Here is an 18,976-nt window from a genome sequence, read left to right on the forward strand (position 1 = left end):
TAGTAATTGTAAGTTCACTTAAGGTGAACATCAGGCTCTTAAAGGTTGCATGGTTTTTCAAGGGGTTTTCACAAAGCTTAATAAGTCTTGCATGTTTATATTTGATCTGAACATCACAGACGGGTTGCATGTTAGATATATGTTTTCGTTTAAACATCATGAGGAAAATATGTATTAGGAAAACTTAACCTTCAAAGCATGTATGTGGAAATTCATAAGTAGTTGGTAAAATTACGTAGGATTGTTAAAGGGACGGCGGAACCCTAGGCTTTTACAAATTGATTTTCTTTAAATTGTTCTCTAGTTAATTTCTTTAATTGTTTTATTTTAAAATTCGTTTTTATTATATTAAATTCTAAAATCAACATTTTCCAAACTTTGTTTTCAATAATTAATTAAGAGTTGGTTTTAAACACAAATTATTCATTCAATCTCGGTGGAAAACGATTTTGCTTTCTTGCAAATATTTTTAAGTGTTTTTATTCCTACTTTTGCAGGTAGTAAAAATCCTATCACAATACACCAAATGTTTATTGAAATGATCAGCATGCAAAAACAGCAACTAGGTAATAAACATCCGTTTACATCCCCCAAATAAAATAAAAACAATAAAAAGTTTACTATACAGATTGAATTATTCATTGAAAAGGAATCAGCAACGACAATAGCAACTTGGTAAACTATATTCCCAAAACAGAAGTCTGCTCTTAACCCAGAGAAAAGGTCTACTATACATAGAAATGATTACTGAAAAGGAATGACAAAACTTAATTATGGGATTAGTAATTTTTTTAAAGCGCTTGTATGGGTTGGAGTTGTCCACAGGCATCTACATATATAGAAATCTAGAGCTAGAAAGATGGAAGAGGTCGAGATGCAACAAATACGTGAGACTGCTTCAGCTTGTTATGATAATCTCTCAGAGGATCTCCTTCCAGGAGTTGGACACAAACGGAAACGGGAAGTTGGATTTTGAGGAATTTATAACTCTTTTCTACATCTTACTGGATTCCAAGGGGTCACTAACAGTATTACTTACTGAACTTCAGGTACACTGAAATTATATGCGTCTCTTTAATTAATAATCAGTAATATTTTGACTTAGGGAAATGATAATCATACACCATTTTCTTCTCTGGTTTTCGGATTGAATAAATATCAAATGCATTGTTTGGTTATCATTTTCCTTTGACTTATATATAACTGTAAATATAGTTTCATACCAACTGAAAGCGTTTTATTGATGCAGTCCAATCAAGTTAGCCGATCTGGACCATCTAGATTTGTAAGTTTGCTCTTTCATTACTTATAATGTCATTCTCTATGCTTAAATCTCACATTTAAGTTTGAGAACTGTGGAAATTTTCAGGTCGACGGGCCGAGGGCCCACTCCAACAACACCGATACTGTCCCCACTTAACCACCTGCACAATCCTCAGGTGTGGGATTTTATCACAAAAGGTCTCGGTGTTAATTAGAGAGGGGTATTTCTATTTAAAGCACTCTTCTCTTCTCCCTCTGTCCGATGTGGGACTGGGGGTTCCAACACTCCCCCGCACGTGAGACCCCACTTGAATTTCCACACATCGGCAACCACGTGGAGCCATGTCGGGACTCACCCAATCACGCGGGGCCAATGGGGACCCACCCAATCACGTGGCAGTACGGGCCCGTCCCCTGGCTCTGATACCATGTGGAAATTTTCAGGTCGACGGGCCGAGGGCCCACTCCAACAACACCGATACTGTCCCCACTTAACCACCTGCACAATCCTCAGGTGTGGGGTTTTATCACAAAAGACCTCGGTGTTAATTAGAGAGGGGTATTTCTATTTAAAGCACTCTTCTCTTCTCCCTCTGTCCGATGTGGGACTGGGGGTTCCAACAAGAACCAATGGAACATATAAATATGTATAGTTGCATAGTAATTAGAGAGAATTTACTACTTCAGCAGGAAAAAAAATAGAAGTAGAAGATTTATTCTGATGGAGGTTATTGTTATTTCAGGACATTGTACTTAAAGCAATAAATGATTTCAATAGCTGTTGGGCCTTTGGAAGTGCTGTAGGTGCTGCAGCAGCTAGTTTTCTTTGCACCATTATGTGATCGATATCCTGTGTGCAGTCGTTTCATCATCCTATAATTAAGCAAGCATGCACTCGCTATTTAATTCTGTAATTTTGATGTATTTTTTATTTACTGTTTGATTGGTTTTGGTGGTTCTGAGAATGAACAAAAGGAATAAGGAGAGTTTCCAAGTATGACGGCTATGAGGTTGTGCCAATGCATCATATTAACACTATACTAAGAATCGAAGAACAAGAACAAAGTAATACCAAGTTGCAGAGAGAGAGAGAGAGAGAGAGAGAGAAATAAGGATTTGTATATTGCAGAATGAATTTGATACAAGTCAGATAGAGAAGCTCTCTATTTATACATGCTCTTTGCTTTCTTAGTAAGTTTCTAACAAACCAATAACCACCTTATAACTTCCTACAATCCCAACTGTCTAACTAACAGATTAGCTGATGTGGATAACAACCTTGCTGATGTGGATTGCTGATGTGGTATGTTGCTTATGTGTATATCAGTCAACACGTCAACCATTACTTGATTTATATATGAAATGGATTGTAGGGTTTTGGTACATTGCCAACTCACAATCCTATCTCTAAATGTTCTTGATGACAAACATGTACTATTAATCCACCTAACCATTCTCCAGATTTGATCCTAGCCCTTCATTGGGGTTTTAAGTGATCTTATCTGGAGTGTGCGCTTGGCACTTGATTACACAACTAAAGCTTGAACTAAAAAACTAACCATTGGGTTTAAAACCTTTGTTCTTCTTGTTTCGAAGCCTGCAGCACAGCTTCATCTTCACTCCTTCACTTTGCAGCCATCAATCCATGGAACCAGGATCAATTTAGGTTCCAACACTCACTTAGTGGTGAGAGTTGATATGTACTAGGAATTCTTATATATTTTTATAAGAAATGCATGATGACTTTTTTGGAGTACTGAATAATAATTACCATACAACGACTGCAGAAATATTACTTGATAGTACTGTTGTGAAAGTATAAATATAGAATGAAAGGTGCAGTTAAAACCGCAAATATCGTAGTAAATTTGTTCTAAAGAAGCATGTACTAACCCTGTAAGATATGGATAAATCCTCCTACGTCTCACTGTGTTATAGGATGTTTTAATCCGTTTACTTCCCGTTTACATTTTTGTGTGTTCTAAATAAATTTATTCGGCCGGATAATCACATGCTTGGATTTATTTATCTTAATCAAAAGAAGAATTCATAGATAGCATATCAGAAACTGATATGGCTAGATTTGTTAAAGCCTTAGAGGACTACACCTGGTAACGGCTCTCTTGGCCAGTTAGGGTTTATTGTGATTAGTGAAGTCTAATAACCAAAATTATTAGTTCAACTGTGAATTATCAATTATGTAATGATATTGTAATGAGTTCTTACAAAACTATTGAAAAAGAAAAAAAAGGTTTCGTCACAGTTCTTGTCTCTGTACTCTTTGAATACTTTCTTGTTGATTCATGGAGATTTGAGATTCAATCAAAGTATTAGTCAAGCCTAGTTAAGCCTTCGTCATTGTTTACTCTCTCTCTCTTTCTACTCTCTGAAAACTTTCTGTTGATTTCGTGGAGATTTCTTGTTGATTTCATAAATATCAGCACGGTTGCCCCTTCGGCTTAAACCCGAGTAGGCGAATGAACCCACACTCACCAATTGCTTCGAAAAGCGCTTGTGTTGTTGAAAAGAAAAACAAGCAGATTTGGAAATGGCCAAAAAACAAGATAAATGTAAAAATAGGTAGTGCAAAAGAACCACACGGAAGCCACTCTATCAGAGCCAGGTTTCGATCCTGGGACCTGTGGGTTATGGGCCCACCACGCTTCCGCTGCGCCACTCTGATCAGTTAATTTTATAGGCTACATAACCTTATTTAACAAATACCCAAAGGAAATGGGGCATTTTTCCTTGTATATATGTATAGGCCTACAGTAAAAATCATAATACTCAAATCTTTTTAGGACCTTGAAATGATGCATGAGAGACCTATTTAGTGGGATTAATTGGTTAAGTCATAGTTTGTTTTGTCAAGGGGTAAGTCTTCGTTGGATTGGATGTCTAGGTAGACAAGTATTAGGTTTCTAGGCTGTTTTACTTTTGTATAAACAGGTTATCAAAAGACTCTTATTCAGTTTTTTTTTATCAATCATATTCCAGAATTTAGGTTAAGAGTTTCTTGGGAACTCAATTATCTTCATTCACACGTCGATTCTAGTTTTGTTGTCTCTCTATTTTCAGTTGTTTAACGTTTGGTATCCGTTTCTACTGTGATTTTCCCCTATTCTACTCACTGGACCGGGGTCTTATCGCTACTGCCGTGCTTCTTCGTCCAGTTCCTGAGTTCAGAATGAGTGGAAAAGAGGCCATGCAATCGGAATTGTTCTCGGGACAACGTATTCATGTGTAGCAGTGTGGCGATATGATCATGTTGAAATCATAGTGAATGATCAGGGCAACAAAACCACCCCGTCTTACGTTGCTTTCACTGATACTGAACGGTTAATAGGCTAATCTTCTCATATCCACAAATATATACCAATAGATCAGCTTTAATTTCTTTCTCAAATCCTTCGAGGTTCTCTGTGTTTGCATTCTTATAGTCTATTTTGTGTTTTTTGTTTTGTTTTTTATCATCTTTTTAACTAAATATGAATTTTCTTTAGCTGAGCTTTGTTGTCCTACTAATGAGTGCTTAATTCTATATTTGGGCGAGGGATTTTTAAATAAATAGAGATATAGCTAACTGAAATTTTTGGTGCATATTACTCCATTGTTTCCCATCCTTCTACTTTACTTTATTTGATTGAGTTTCTAAATTTGGAAGGAGATTTGCTGACGCTCCGGTTCAAAATGATTTGAAGTTCTGGCCATTCAAGGTCATTGAAGGTCCTGATGACAAGCCCATGATTGTGGTTACCCACGAGGGTCAAGAGAAACAGTTAGCTGCTGAAGAAATCCCATCTATGGTTCTCACAAAGATGCGGGAGATTGCTGAGGCCTACCTTGGCTCAAGTGTGAAGAAAGCAGTTGTTACTGTCCCTGCTTACTTTACCGACTCACAACGTCAGGCTACAAAATGTGCTGGTGTCACTGATGGCTTAGAGGTGATGCGTATCATCAATGAACCAACTGCAGCCGCCATTGCTTATGGAATTCTGGTGACTTTGAGTAAAGGCGACGGCTGGACATACTCACCTTGGTGGTGAAGACTTTGATAACAATATGGTGAATTACTGTGCTGACAAATTTAAGAAGAAACATAGTTTGGACGTCAGTGGTAACTCCAGAGCTCTTTGAAGGTTAAAAAATGAATGTGAGAAGGTGAAGAGGAGACTTTCGTTTACGTCTGTGACAGATATTGAAATTGACTTTAATAGAACTTTTACGGGAATATTTTCTTGTATTACTTGTTCTGAAATATATATATGTACAATCTAAGTTCCACAAGGAAACAAAAGCTTTAATACAAACCTACTTAAAAAAGGACTCCTATTATTTACATTCCTATTTTTCCTAATATTGACTCATGATCAACACTCCCCCTCAAGTTGGTGCATAGATATCACACATGCCCAACTTGACAAGTGAGTCATCAAACTCTCGACTACATACTGCATGAGTTAGAACATCTGCAAGTTGCACATCTGAACTCACAAACGGGATCGATACAATCTTCCTTTCAAGTTTCTCTTTAATAAAATGTCGATCAACTTCCACATGTTTTGTTCTATCATGCTGTACCGGATTATCAGCTATATCTCTCGCTGACTTATTATCACAGTATAGTCTCATGGTCTCCTTTGGCTTGAACCCAAGCCCCTCAAGAAGTTTTCGAAGCCAGAGAAGCTCACAAATGCCGTGAGCCATCCCTCGAAACTCGGCCTCAGCTGAGGATCTTGATACTACCTTCTGTTTTTTACTTCTCCATGTGACTAAATTGCCTCCTACAAAAGTAAAATATCCCGAAGTAGACCGTCTGTCACCTACACTTCCAGCCCAATCAGCATCCGTGAACCCCTCAATCCTCAAATGTCCATGCTTCCGATAGAGAACTCCTTTTCCAGGTGCAGACTTTAAATAAGCTAAGATACGCATAACAGCAGCCATATGATCTTCACTCGGTGAATGCATAAATTGACTTACTACACTTATTGCATAGGCAATATCTGGTCGTGTATGAGCCAAATAAATTAGTCTCCCTACAAGTCTCTGATATCTCCCCTTATCAACCGATTTCTGATTCGGATCCAAACATAGATGATGTTTTTCAACAATAGGAGTATCAACTGGCTTACATCCCAGCATACCAGTTTCTTTTAACAAATCCAAAACATACTTACGTTGTGACAAGAAAATACCTTTCGAAGATCGAGCAACTTCGACTCCAAGAAAATACTTCAAATCCGCTAGGTTCTTCATTTCAAACTCAGCCGCAAGATTTCTCTGCAGCCTTGAAATCTCATCACAATCATCCCCAGTAATAATCATGTCATCTACATAGATGATTAAGGCCGTCACTTTTCCCTGTCTTCGTTTGACAAACAATGTATGATCAGAATGACTTTGGTGATACCCAATCTTTTTCATAACTTGAGTAAACCTATCAAACCATGCACGAGGCGATTGCTTAAGCCCATAAAGAGACTTACGCAACCGACATACTCCGGTACTTCTACCAGCACTGTACCCAGGAGGAAAATCCATATATACTTCTTCCTCCAAGTTCCCATGAAGAAAGGCATTTTTCACATCAAACTGTTTTAATGGCCAGTTCATATTAGCAGCTAAAGATATCAGAACTCGTACCGTATTCATCTTGGCAACCGGAGAGAACGTTTCTTGATAATCTACACCATATGTTTGGGTGTATCCTTTAGCCACCAACCTTGCTTTGTACCTGCCGATTGATCCATTGGCTTTGTATTTGACAGTGAACACCCAGCGACAGCCAACTGTTTTTTTTCCCTCTGGTAAAGACGTCACCTCCCAGGTATTATTCTTCTGTAGCGCCAACATTTCTTCATCCATTGCGTTTGCCCATTTTTGATCCTTTAGAGCCTCCTCCACACGGGTTGGTACTCGAGTAGCCTCCATATTGTCCACCAAAGTCTTGCGCTCTGGTGCAAGACCATTGCATGAGACATAGTTGGCTATTGGATACTTCACTTTGCCTTCCGGAGAAAACCTGTTAGGTGGCACACCCTTATTTTGTCTCGGTGGCAGCTTATATGTATTTACATCATTACTTGTATTAGTTACATAATCATCCACAATACTTACCTCAGGTATATCCAGAGAAGATTCATTGGGCAGCACTGTGGAGCTAGAGAGAGAGGGGGGTACATTAGTAGGCTCGTCAACAACCTGTCCTGACTGCATGCTACTCTCGGCAACAGTCTGCAGACTGCTCTTGAAACCTGTTGGAGATTTATTACTCTCGGGATCACTCTCATCTGGAACCGGTCCTGACTGCATGCTGCTCTCAGCAACAATTGCAAATTTATCATTCTCGGCATGTATAATCACTGCCCCATTATGCACGGCATCAACCCCAGGGATTCCTTCCAAGTTCAACCATTTCAGATCATCACTAGAGCTCTCCCCCTGGTGATCTGAAGATGAAGATACGGGAGCATAAAAATACTCTGATTCAGAGAAGGTCACATCCATGGTAACATACATATGACGAGTCGCATGGTGATAACATTTATATCCTTTTTGGTGAGAGGAGAAACCAACAAACACACAGCGAAGTGCACACGGATCCAACTTAGTGCGATGAATTTTCTGAATATGCACATACGCCACACACCCAAAGACCCGGGGTTGGAGATTATGAGAAGACACCACAGGAACATGTTGAGTGAAGACTTGAAACGGAGTTTGAAAATTAACCACCCGAGAGGGCATACGATTAATCACGTAGACGGCATAAGTAACAGCTTCAGGCCAAAAAACCTTAGGAACAGAAGCACCCAGAAGTAGTGCACGTGCCGTTTCTAAGATATGACGATTTTTCCGTTCAGCCACCCCATTTTACTGTGGAGTATAGGGGCAGGTTGTTTCATGGAGAATGCCTTGATCACCAAGAAACTCTGAAAATTCACGATTAATATATTCACCACCATTATCAGAACGAAGAACTTTAATCACAGAGAAGTATTGGGTCCGAAGCATTTGAGAAAAATTTCGAAATACCATACCAACATCACTCTTATTTTTTAACACATATAGCCATGTCATACGAGTGCAATCATCAACAAACGTAACAAACCACTTAATCCCAGAAGAAGTAACAACCAGAGATGGTCCCCAAACATCAGAGTACACAAGTTCAAACGGTAAAGCTCTTTTATTCATACTAGGCGGAAAAGAAGCACGATGGCTTTTAGCAAGAATACATACTTCACAATGTAAGTCTGATTCAGTTATTCCACTAAATAAACTAGGTAACATATGCCTTAAATATACAAAAGATGCATGGCCTAACCGACGATGCAACAACCACACTGCTTGTAAATTACTAGACCGGGACGCGCGAACTGCATTTACTCTTCCAGAAACGACGTCGTCCACGTAGTACAACCCCTCTCTCTTAGTGCCACGCCCAATTATCTCCTTGGTCTAAATATCCTGAAGTAGACAAAAAAGCGGATACATTAGAACAACACAATCCAATTGTTCAGTAACCTGTGGTATGGATAATAGGTGATGGGATAAAGACGGAACAAGCAAGCAATGATGTAAGGGAAGTGACGGGGTGAGATGCACAGTGTCGGCACCACACACGGGTGCCAGAGTACCATTGGCAGTTGATATATTTTTCCTGTGAGATATAGTCATGTATTGAAACATATTTTTATCATATGTCATATGATCCGTTGCCCCAGAGTCCAGAATCCAACCTGTATGGTGCTGGTTCTCGGAGGCTAAGAGAACATGTCCCATGGTACCTGTGTCGGACGATGAGGCACCCTGAGTACCAAGCAACAAATTCTGACTAGAGTGACTAGAACTAGGCACAGCTTCCTGGACTGTGGTTGTAGCCGCAGCAAGGGAGGCACGGCCTCCACTAGATCCGGCTGCTCCACGCTCCTTGGCACGCAATTTTTTCTTGAACTCTGGAAACCAATCAGGCACCCCATGCTTAGTAAAGCATGTATCCTCAATATGACGGGTTTGTCCACAGAAAGTACACTTCAAATCATCTTTATTTTCTCGGTTGAGAGGTCGAGAATTTAAAGATTGATTAGAAAAATTACTAGCACGATGAGTACCAGCTGGCCGAGAGATCATTGCCATGGACGGCAATCCTCCTTGATTGTTACTCTCACCCATCATGGTAGCATGTCGTTGAGCTTCACGTCGAACAACAGAAAACACCTCATCAACAGAAGGTAAGGGCTGAGTACGTAAAATATCACTATGTACTTTATCAAACACATCATCCAAACCCGCCAAAAAAGCATACACACGATCAACCTGAATTTCTTCTCTAAGTGTCTTGAAATCCACAGCACATACCATCTTGATTGGTCTCCGTTGATCTAACTCCTGCCAAACGGACTTGAGATCAGCATAATACACACCCACTGGCCGACCCTCTTGATGGAGTCTGAACGATTTAACCTTCAATTCATAAATCTGAGAAATATTTGAACCATCATAATAAGTTCGAGCCACCTCTTCCCAAACTTCTTTAGCAGTACGTAGGTGAATAAAAAATCCCATGATAGCAGGTTCCATAGAATTGATCAACCACCCTTTCACTATTGCATTCCCTGTCTCCCACGCCTCATACTCAGCACTAGCCTCAGCAAGCTCCTTGGTACTACCAGTCACAAAGCCATTCCTACCGCGTCCAGCAATGTGCATCTCCAAAACCTTGGACCAAAGAGGATAATTTGATCCATTTAATTTCACGGTATTTGGTACAGCAGACGCATCACTCTGAATAGCGACAGGATTCACTACTTGATTATTGGTTGAATTACTGCCCTCTAACTTCAACATGCCATTGCCTCCTTCTGATGCCATTCAACTTTACCCAAAAAAAAACAAAGCACAACAATACACAAACAAACAACAACAACTTCCGCCGAAGTCGAACCCGTGACCTATTGGATTCGAAAAAGGCTCAAACCCAACAACGCACAAGGGTACTGGCAGCAATACACACAACAATACGCACACTGCACTACCAGCAATACTCACAGCAATTCCACACACACACGGCAGCACTGTGCAGACACAACACCACCCACACTGCTGCACACGCAGCCAAAAATACACACACACGACAACACTATTTTTCTGCAGAAGATTTGCAGAAAAAAACAGTCAACGCACAGCGGAAAAGAAAAACTAGGGTTTTGGCTCTTGATACCAAATAGAACTTTTACGGGAATATTTTCTTGTATTACTTGTTCTGAAATATATATATGTACAATCTAAGTTCCAAAAGGAAACAAAAGCTTTAATACAAACCTACTTAAAAAATGACTCCTATTATTTACATTCCTATTTTTCCTAATATTGACTCATGATCAACATGTTTGTATCAGGGTATTGATTTCTATACAACTATTACGCATGCCAAATTTGAACAACTAAACATGGATTGTTTCAACAAGAGCATGGAGCCTGTGAAGAGATGTTTGGAGGATGCCAAAATGGACATAAGAAATATCGATGATGTTGTTCTTGTTAGCGGCTCTTCTAGAATTCCCAAGGTGCAGGAGCTATTACAGAATATGTTCGTCGGCAAGGAACTCAGCAAGGGCATTAATCCAGATGAGGCTGTGGCGTACGGTGCTGCTGTTCAAGCTGCTGTGTTGAATGGTAATCAAAGTTTGAACCTTTAAGACTTCACTCTCTCTGATGTCATTCCTTTGTCTCTCGGGATGAATGTTGAACGAAAATTGATGGAAGTTATGATCCCAAGAAACACTAAAATTCCAACCTAGCAGAACCGTACTTTTCTAGCTTGTCATGACAACCAAAGTTCTGTTCACTGTGGAGTTTTCGAGGGTAAGAATGAATTAACCAAAGATAATAATTATTTGGGTGGATTTTCCATCCGTGACATTCCTCCTGCTCCGAAGGGTGTTGCTAAAGTAGATGTTTGCTTTTCTATTGATGCAAATGGTATCCTGAATGTTTCTGCTGAGGGCATGTCCACCGGCCGGAAGAAAGAGATTACAATCAAAAGATGAACTTTGGCAATTTACAGGATGAATAAGTAATGACATATAATTATAGCATGCTGAAGTTGAAAATGCGTACTTTACTTTTATCTTTTCGTCATTGGGTTTAGTCATTCCATGTTTGTTAACAATCAGCGCGCGTGTGGTTGTCGAGGGGCACCCATTTTTCCTCCTGTTGGTGCATTGTTTTGACATGTTGGTTTCTGTGCTAGACCCGTGGTTTTTATCCCTTTTTTGGACCTTTGGTAAGAGACTTCCCTGTCGGATTAGTATAATTTTCTTTTTAAAACAAACAATTTTATCTACACGGAAAAGAATGTGAGTTTATTCTCATAATAGACTAGCAATAATGTGGTTCAAATTCGTCTTTGGCTATAATTGAACTTAAGACCTTTCACTTACAAGTAAAGAGGAATAACACTAGACCGTAATACAATTAATTATGCAAGAAATCATGTTTCATGTTTTTGGAGTTCTATTAATTCACAATATGCTAGACACGTACGAAATGCCTGACATAGATGCACAAAGTTGTCGAATTCGGAATACCATCTCTTCTCAGTCAAGTGCTTAAAACGCTATGATATTCGTGCTCTTGCTCATCATTATTTGTTTGGAATTCAAACTCCAAGTTGTTTGTTTGTATAGAAGATGAAGGTAAAGGAGAAATATTCACACAAATTTGAAGACGCTATAAGAGTTGTTGATGCTCAACTCAATTAATTTTGATGAGTTCGTATGCTTGTATTTATAGAGACAGTTACATCAGTGAGTTTCAAGAAGAACTTATCACAAATAACAATTCTATAAATCCCCAAATATAGGAGATAATACAAGAGAGTTTATAATGAAGAGTTGAAAGAAATCACAACTCTTTGCAGCGGCATCTTCAATGAAGGAGTCTCAGTAAACAACCTTGTGGACAAGACCATCTCCAACCGAAGGGTCTAGAGGGCCAAAGAGCCGAAATAATCCAAAAACCGTCTTCAACTGAGGACCAGGCCAAACTGGACAAAAAAAGGCCAAAGGGGCAACTGGATGACCCAAATGAGCCAGCCAGCCGACCCTAGGCTGGGCCATATGCTTACGTCATACTTGATTTTTTTTTTATTAGTTTATATACACACACACACACACATTAAGTAACATGAAACAACATTAAACAATATTAACATTAAATAACATTAAGTAATATTAAACAACATAAAAAAAAAATTTAACAACATGAAACTTAAACAACATTTTTAAAAACATTTAACAACATGAAAATTATTAACAATCCATAACGTAAAGTTATTGAGGTAACTTAATTAAAATAATAAATTATGTTTGGCCCTTGGTTGGAGATGGTTTTTTTGTAATAGGGCTATGTTTGGCCTGATCCTCAATTGGAGACAGTAAGAAATATGACAATGCACTGTTCATTAAAATATTAATTTCTTGGAAGGCTAAAGGGCTAAAACAAGTCATCTAGCTCTCCTTCGGTTGGAGATGGTCTAAGGATTTGAAACCTATGGCCCATCATAAGGATGGATATCTCCACATTATCTCCAATTTATTCCCTCACTTTAGTGTTAATATATCTTTGCATACAAATAAACGTCCAAAATAAACAAAGTTAGAATGAGATGACAAATTAATGATTTTGAATGAATTGATATGACAAATGGCTTAAAAGTTTAATTTATATAACAAATTAAAAATAATGCATAAGTTCATAATGACATTTTACAAAAACTTTTAAAAACTAAGGAATAAGCAGTACAAAAGCTAAAACAAAAAGTAAAGGGCAAGTGAATTGTATCAAGTTTAGAAAAACAAAGATCTCTTTTGACATGTTGTATTAAACACCGGATAGAACTATTTAATACAAATCAGGTATTCGGTGCTACTACGTATTAAATATCCACCGGTTAATTTATTAATTAGGGCCTGCCCGTTTTATACGGCTCACGCCGTGTAACTTCTCCACTCAAACCTCTGTATTATTTAGTCGGGTTCTCAAAAATGCTAAAACAGAATTTCATCGTTCTTTCCCTTTCTCTCGCGATCTGCTTGTGAGGCCATCTTCTTCTGTAACTGAAAGTATGCCTTCTTCTTCAAATTCTCTCTTTGTCGACTGATTTCACAAATTCTTATCGCTGTCTTTTGGGCTTTCTTCATCGCCATCACCAAGAACTTGGTCTTTTTAACCGCGGACTCCTTCAAAGCTCCGATTTTTGGATAAAAAGCTTGCTTCATTCTTGCTTCATTCATGGGTATTGGAGCTTTCTGACTTTCTGGGTTCTAATTAAAGTGAATCCTCATCTAATTTGATATGGGTTTTCTTTGTTTTGCCATTTTGGAGCTTTTAATCTGGTTCTTGGAAGAGTAGTATGAGAAATTGAGAGGTGGAGTTTTGTTGGATTGAAAGGTTCATCATGCAGGATCAAAGATGCTTATCTGATATGCCTATCCCAAAATTTGGTCGGTGTATGATTAATTTGTTTTTTTACCTTCTGTTTTTCTTTAGTTTTTCCTTTTTCCATTTTACATATGTTATTATGTGAAAAGTTACCAAAATTATTTTGGTTTGAAGCAATTTTATTCCTTTCTTTTTCATTGATGATCAAAGTTTCAAAAATAATAATGGTTAGAAGAAAATAATAATAGTTTGAAGTGCTCCTGTTATGTACAATGGCAATATAAATAATTCGATTATTAGTCTGATTTGCACCAAACGTCCGACTAATTTAATATGTACTATCTAATGATTATTTATCATATCTGACTAAAATAGTCAGTACAGTCTGAGCTGACAAATGAGGCATAAAGAACATAAAAATTGATAATTGATTTATTACTTAAATGTTGAGAAACGTGCTCATATCTATTGGTAACACATCATTTAGTTTGTAAATTTAGTCTCCAAATTTAATCTCTAGCATTATCCTTTGAACTTGTGGAGTGGATTGCAGTGGATTGCGAGCTAGATATTGTTCCCTACCTCTTCCTCTTCCCATGCCTCTGCCCCTTCTGATGTATTTTTCATGAAATCCAATCTAAGAAAATAACTTCACCTCCAATCTATTTTTATGACTTCCCTTGAATGATCTAACCCCATGGTGGATTTTGAAATTGAATTTGTCAGGGTCAGCTGCCAAACCAATTACCAAATTCATTAATTTTTAGAGATCACATGCAATTTTACAACTTTCAAATGCTAAACTACTAAATCTAAAGGAAAATGCTGAAATAAGGTTTTTGAACATGATCATACTCTGTGGTCTTCAATTATTGTGGTAGATTGAATGTATGATAAACTGTTACCAGGGAACTTAAAGAAACCATGTTAATCTTAAGAGTGCCAAATATTCCAAGTAAATGAAGACTTATTACTTGAGCATCCAAAGAAGTGTTGGATTCAATGCCAAATTTTCATGTCTACTGTCACATGAGGACGTATCGGTAGAGCAAGAAACCCTTATTCAGCGCCAATATCCTAAGTCAATACCAAAAACCCTTATCCAATGCCAAAAGTCCATTTAAATACCAATATTTGTTTACACAAATCTATAAAATTTGTTGGTGCATAAAATCGGGTTAATCTTGGACCAACGTAAATCCGACTGTGAATCATACATATGCCCAAGAACAAAACGATTTATCGCAGTTCCCCTCAAGTTGGGGCTACGTCCACACTGGTATCGATCCGGTTCACCATATAAAATGAGAGCTACATTGTTGTTGCTAGAGACACTATGGTTTGCCATCTTTATATCCGTAAAGTGAGCTTGAAATGTCACTTTTATAGAATAAGGGTTTTTCTCCTCTCTTACATATATCATAGGCTAAATAGTAAGACCCAAATACTGAGTCCTAATATATGATACAACGAAGTTTATTGTCGGTGTGGTTCCTTTCCAACTATGAAAATATTATTGGTTAGGAAAAAATAAGCGCAACTTGCACAGAAAACAAACTTTTAAAATGTGAATGGAAAGCACTCAATCATAAAGCTTACAAAAGGAAGAAAAAGTTGGCAAAATGCAACATGAGCGCATGTGTTTTTTATGTTGGACCTCGAAGAAACACCATGACCAGAGGACCGTACTTCCTCAGTGATACACTCTACCCTTATTCAATGCCAATTAAACCCCAAATTATGAAATCCTAATCACTCTTCTTCCTTTTCTCTATATGCTGACAAGGACAAATTGATGAGAGAGATAAGGATTAAGGGAAAACGATCCCCGCCGGATATATTTTTTGGGATCCTAAGAATTATGTGATCGTGATCGTTTATCGTATATCGTGCAATCAATTTTCGTTAAGTACTATTTATATTTAATTTTAAAATTTAAATTTTGAAATGATTTTTAACCACATGATGTACGATAAACAATCACGGAATTCATATAATTCTTAGGAAAAGTATTAAGGTCGAAAAGACGAGAGAGATGAGAGAGATGAGAGAAAAAGGTAAAAAACAAGAAGAGGGGTTGGTTTTCACAAAAATAAATAAATAAATAAATAAATTTAAAACATCTTTAAAAGATTATTAACAATGATATTGACAAATTTTTTATTGAAGAAACAAAATAATTTAGGTGGACAAACTCAGATATCACTTTTATCTCGAGGACAAAAGTGAGAAATGCCACAAAACCAAATGGGCATAAGCCATATATAATGAGTTAGAACTTTAACGCTTATTTTCAACTAAACTCGATTTTAATCTCAGTTTGCTCCATGTAACTCAAAAGTTATTACTTTATTCCCTAAAACTCATAGTTCGCTCCACTTTGCCCCCTGAAACTTGATTTGATCCTATTTTGCCCCCTGATACAAAAAGCCACCTCTGTAAAACTCAAAATTTGATTCACATTACCTTAGATATGCTAGTTTCTTATGTGGATTTGATTTGGGTGAGCCAACTAATCAATTTCTTTATTTGTTTATTTATTGTTTTCATCTCTTCAATTTATTTCAAGTTTAAAATTCTCTAATTGTTGAATGTTAACGCAAAATGAATATTTAGATTATTTATTGCACATGTGGCATGGTCTTATTAAGTGTTGGGTGCCACATATCTTTTAGGAAACAACCTACAAGTTTTAGGAGAAAAGAGAAAAGAAAGTCCACAAATTAAAATAGAAAAAATTTTGAGTTTCAGAAAATAAAGTGATAACTTTTAAGTTATAAGGGGCAAAATATAATCAAATGCAGTTTAAAGAGGCATAGCTAAAAATAGACCAAACTTTAAAGAGGAAGTTTTAAACTTTAACTTTAAACCTTAAAGGTAATAAAAATACTTTATTCTTATCTCTTTTACTAAATCCTTTTTATTGCTTAACCAGGAAGCTCAAGTATCTAACTTTTGTTATCAGAAGTCGATCTTGTGTTAAACATCGAATATGATGAAAAATATCGGTTCTATAAATCATTATTAGTAGAGTGGCCGGGGGATTTTCGTTTCGTTTACTCTTCAGGGCGCCAAACTTTAAAGCGGGAGAAAATAATTCCAGTTCTCACGTTCTGGTCGCGGTGGTTCCCGGATTGATGATCTTTGCTTGTTTCAGCAATCTATTGAAATTAAAGGTAAGAAACTAACAACTCTTTTCTTCTTCTTGTTTTAAGAAGGCTAAAGGTAAGGCCTTACCTTTCGAATCCCTCTCTCGTTAATTCTTTTGAGAACTTGCTTGGCTGATGAATAATTAGCAGGAACTCCTGCTTATTTTGATTTCATCGTTTAAATTCGTTGCTTCAGTTAACCGCTGCTTCTTTGAAATGGGATGCTTTAGAAATAGTAGAGAAGATCAACATTCGGTGATTTGTATACGTATTTGCTTAAAGGCTGTATAAATTGATGAATACCTTTAAAAATCAAACTAATCCCATGAACCTAGTGTTATTTTATTTAAAGCCATGGGGCGTCCACCCTCTCTTTAGTCTTTACTGCTCATAGATTGGACCGGTCGTGTATCTCAAACCGACGTTTGGTTCGCAGATTAGTGAATCAATACGAGATACCATTACGAAAAAAGTTGGTTTTATTATAAAATCAATTGGCAACATAAGTAGTCTAACTTTTTATAAGCTCTTGAAAGTTTCTCTTATCACCGATAGGCGACTCTTTTACCTTCACTCCTCACACGCCTGATCACGTGCAGCAAAATTTTCAAGCCAAACACGTGGAAAACATGAATTGGGTGAGGTGTGGCTCGGGGTGGTATAGGTGCGATTATTGTACCAAAACCCATGTACCAATTACCATACCAAAATTTTGATATGACAAAATATATTACTATTACCGTGCCAAACTTTCGGTATACCGAATTTCGGCATGCTAAATAGTTTGGTTGACATGGTATGGTAATGGTAATTACCACTTTGTTTTGGGTCATTCTTTTGGGCCAAAATTTGATTTTTTTTTTCCAACCCAATTCAAGGCCCAAACGTGTTTTGGCCACTCCCTTTGGGTTTCTAAAACTTTTTTTATTTAATTATGAGAATTTTATAGATTGGGCCAAACGTGTTTTGGCCACTCCCTTCAGCCATTCCCTTTGGGTTTATAAAACTTTTTTATTTAATAGAGATTCATTTAAGAAACAAAAAGTAAATAGATGAAAGAATTGTTGAAAGAACCCAATATCCCTAAAAAAAATAGTACAAAAATTCCTAAATTCCATCTCTACATTCTTTAAAATTGTACAAAAATTAACTTGATTGATGAAGCCAGAGAGAAAGACATTCCAATTTGATGAAGGAGAAAATGAGATGGACTCTGGAGAGAGAGAGTCACCGAAACTGGAGTAGCAGAGATGAAGTTGGTGGCTAGAGGAGTGAAAAGATGAAGAGTCGCAGCGCAAGAAGGCTTAGGTTTTTTTATTGGGAAAGTAGAGGTTAGACGGTGAGATGATTGGATAAATGACTAAGAAAAAATACAAAGTGCATATATAATGATAAAAATACCTAATTATATATAAATGAATAAATAAATTATATAATACTAATAGTAGTGGTACGATACAGTATACCACTGGTAATGGTTTTGAATACCATTACTGTACTAAAAATGTATGGTATGGTACAAATATCATACCATTACCAATGGTACAAATTTTTTGGCACAACTTTGGTATGGTAATTTGGCAAAAAATTCCACCCCTAGGTGTGGCCGTTAGACTTCACACATAGACCAACCTGCTCTGACCAATTGGTAATATTGGAAGTAGTCCAACCTCTTATAAGCCCTTGTAAAGTTTCTCTTTTCACGTATATGTCTCTTTCCTTCACTACTCCCACATTCCCATGTGATGCCAAAATTACCAATATAATGCGTTTAATGGAAGAGTATTACTGGAAAACTTACATATTTTGGTTCAAATGACAATGTAAACCAAACATGGGAATGGAAGAAAATGGTATTTCATGGCCCTATTTCCCAGCATTTCCAAACACAAGACAGGAAGCCTCATTCCCACCAAGAGTTGTTCTTTCTTCCATTACTCCCTCTTTTCATGCTATTGTCATTTGATGATAGCTATTTATTTCATTTGTTTACAATTTCATTGCCGCTTTTATTTGCGAAACCTTACTTCACAACTTGAAGACATAGCCGGGGATTGTACTTACCCAGGCATTTTGCGATAATTTTTCTCCTTGTTTGTGTTCTTCCAGTTCCT

General features: G+C 37.3%; 1 non-coding gene and 1 pseudogene across 1 annotated transcript; one reads left to right on the forward strand and one right to left on the reverse strand.

Annotated features, from left to right (window-relative positions):
- The first annotated feature begins 908 nt into the window (after positions 1-908).
- LOC137744574 (heat shock cognate 70 kDa protein-like) lies at positions 909-11,318 on the forward strand (annotated as a pseudogene).
- TRNAM-CAU (transfer RNA methionine (anticodon CAU)) lies at positions 3,875-3,946 on the reverse strand. The gene has a single exon. It is a non-coding gene; the product is annotated as a tRNA-Met (tRNA).
- Positions 11,319-18,976: the final 7,658 nt, after the last annotated feature.

The sequence above is a fragment of the Pyrus communis genome, chromosome 9 (assembly GCF_963583255.1).
Source record: "Pyrus communis chromosome 9, drPyrComm1.1, whole genome shotgun sequence".
NCBI lineage: Eukaryota > Viridiplantae > Streptophyta > Magnoliopsida > Rosales > Rosaceae > Pyrus > Pyrus communis.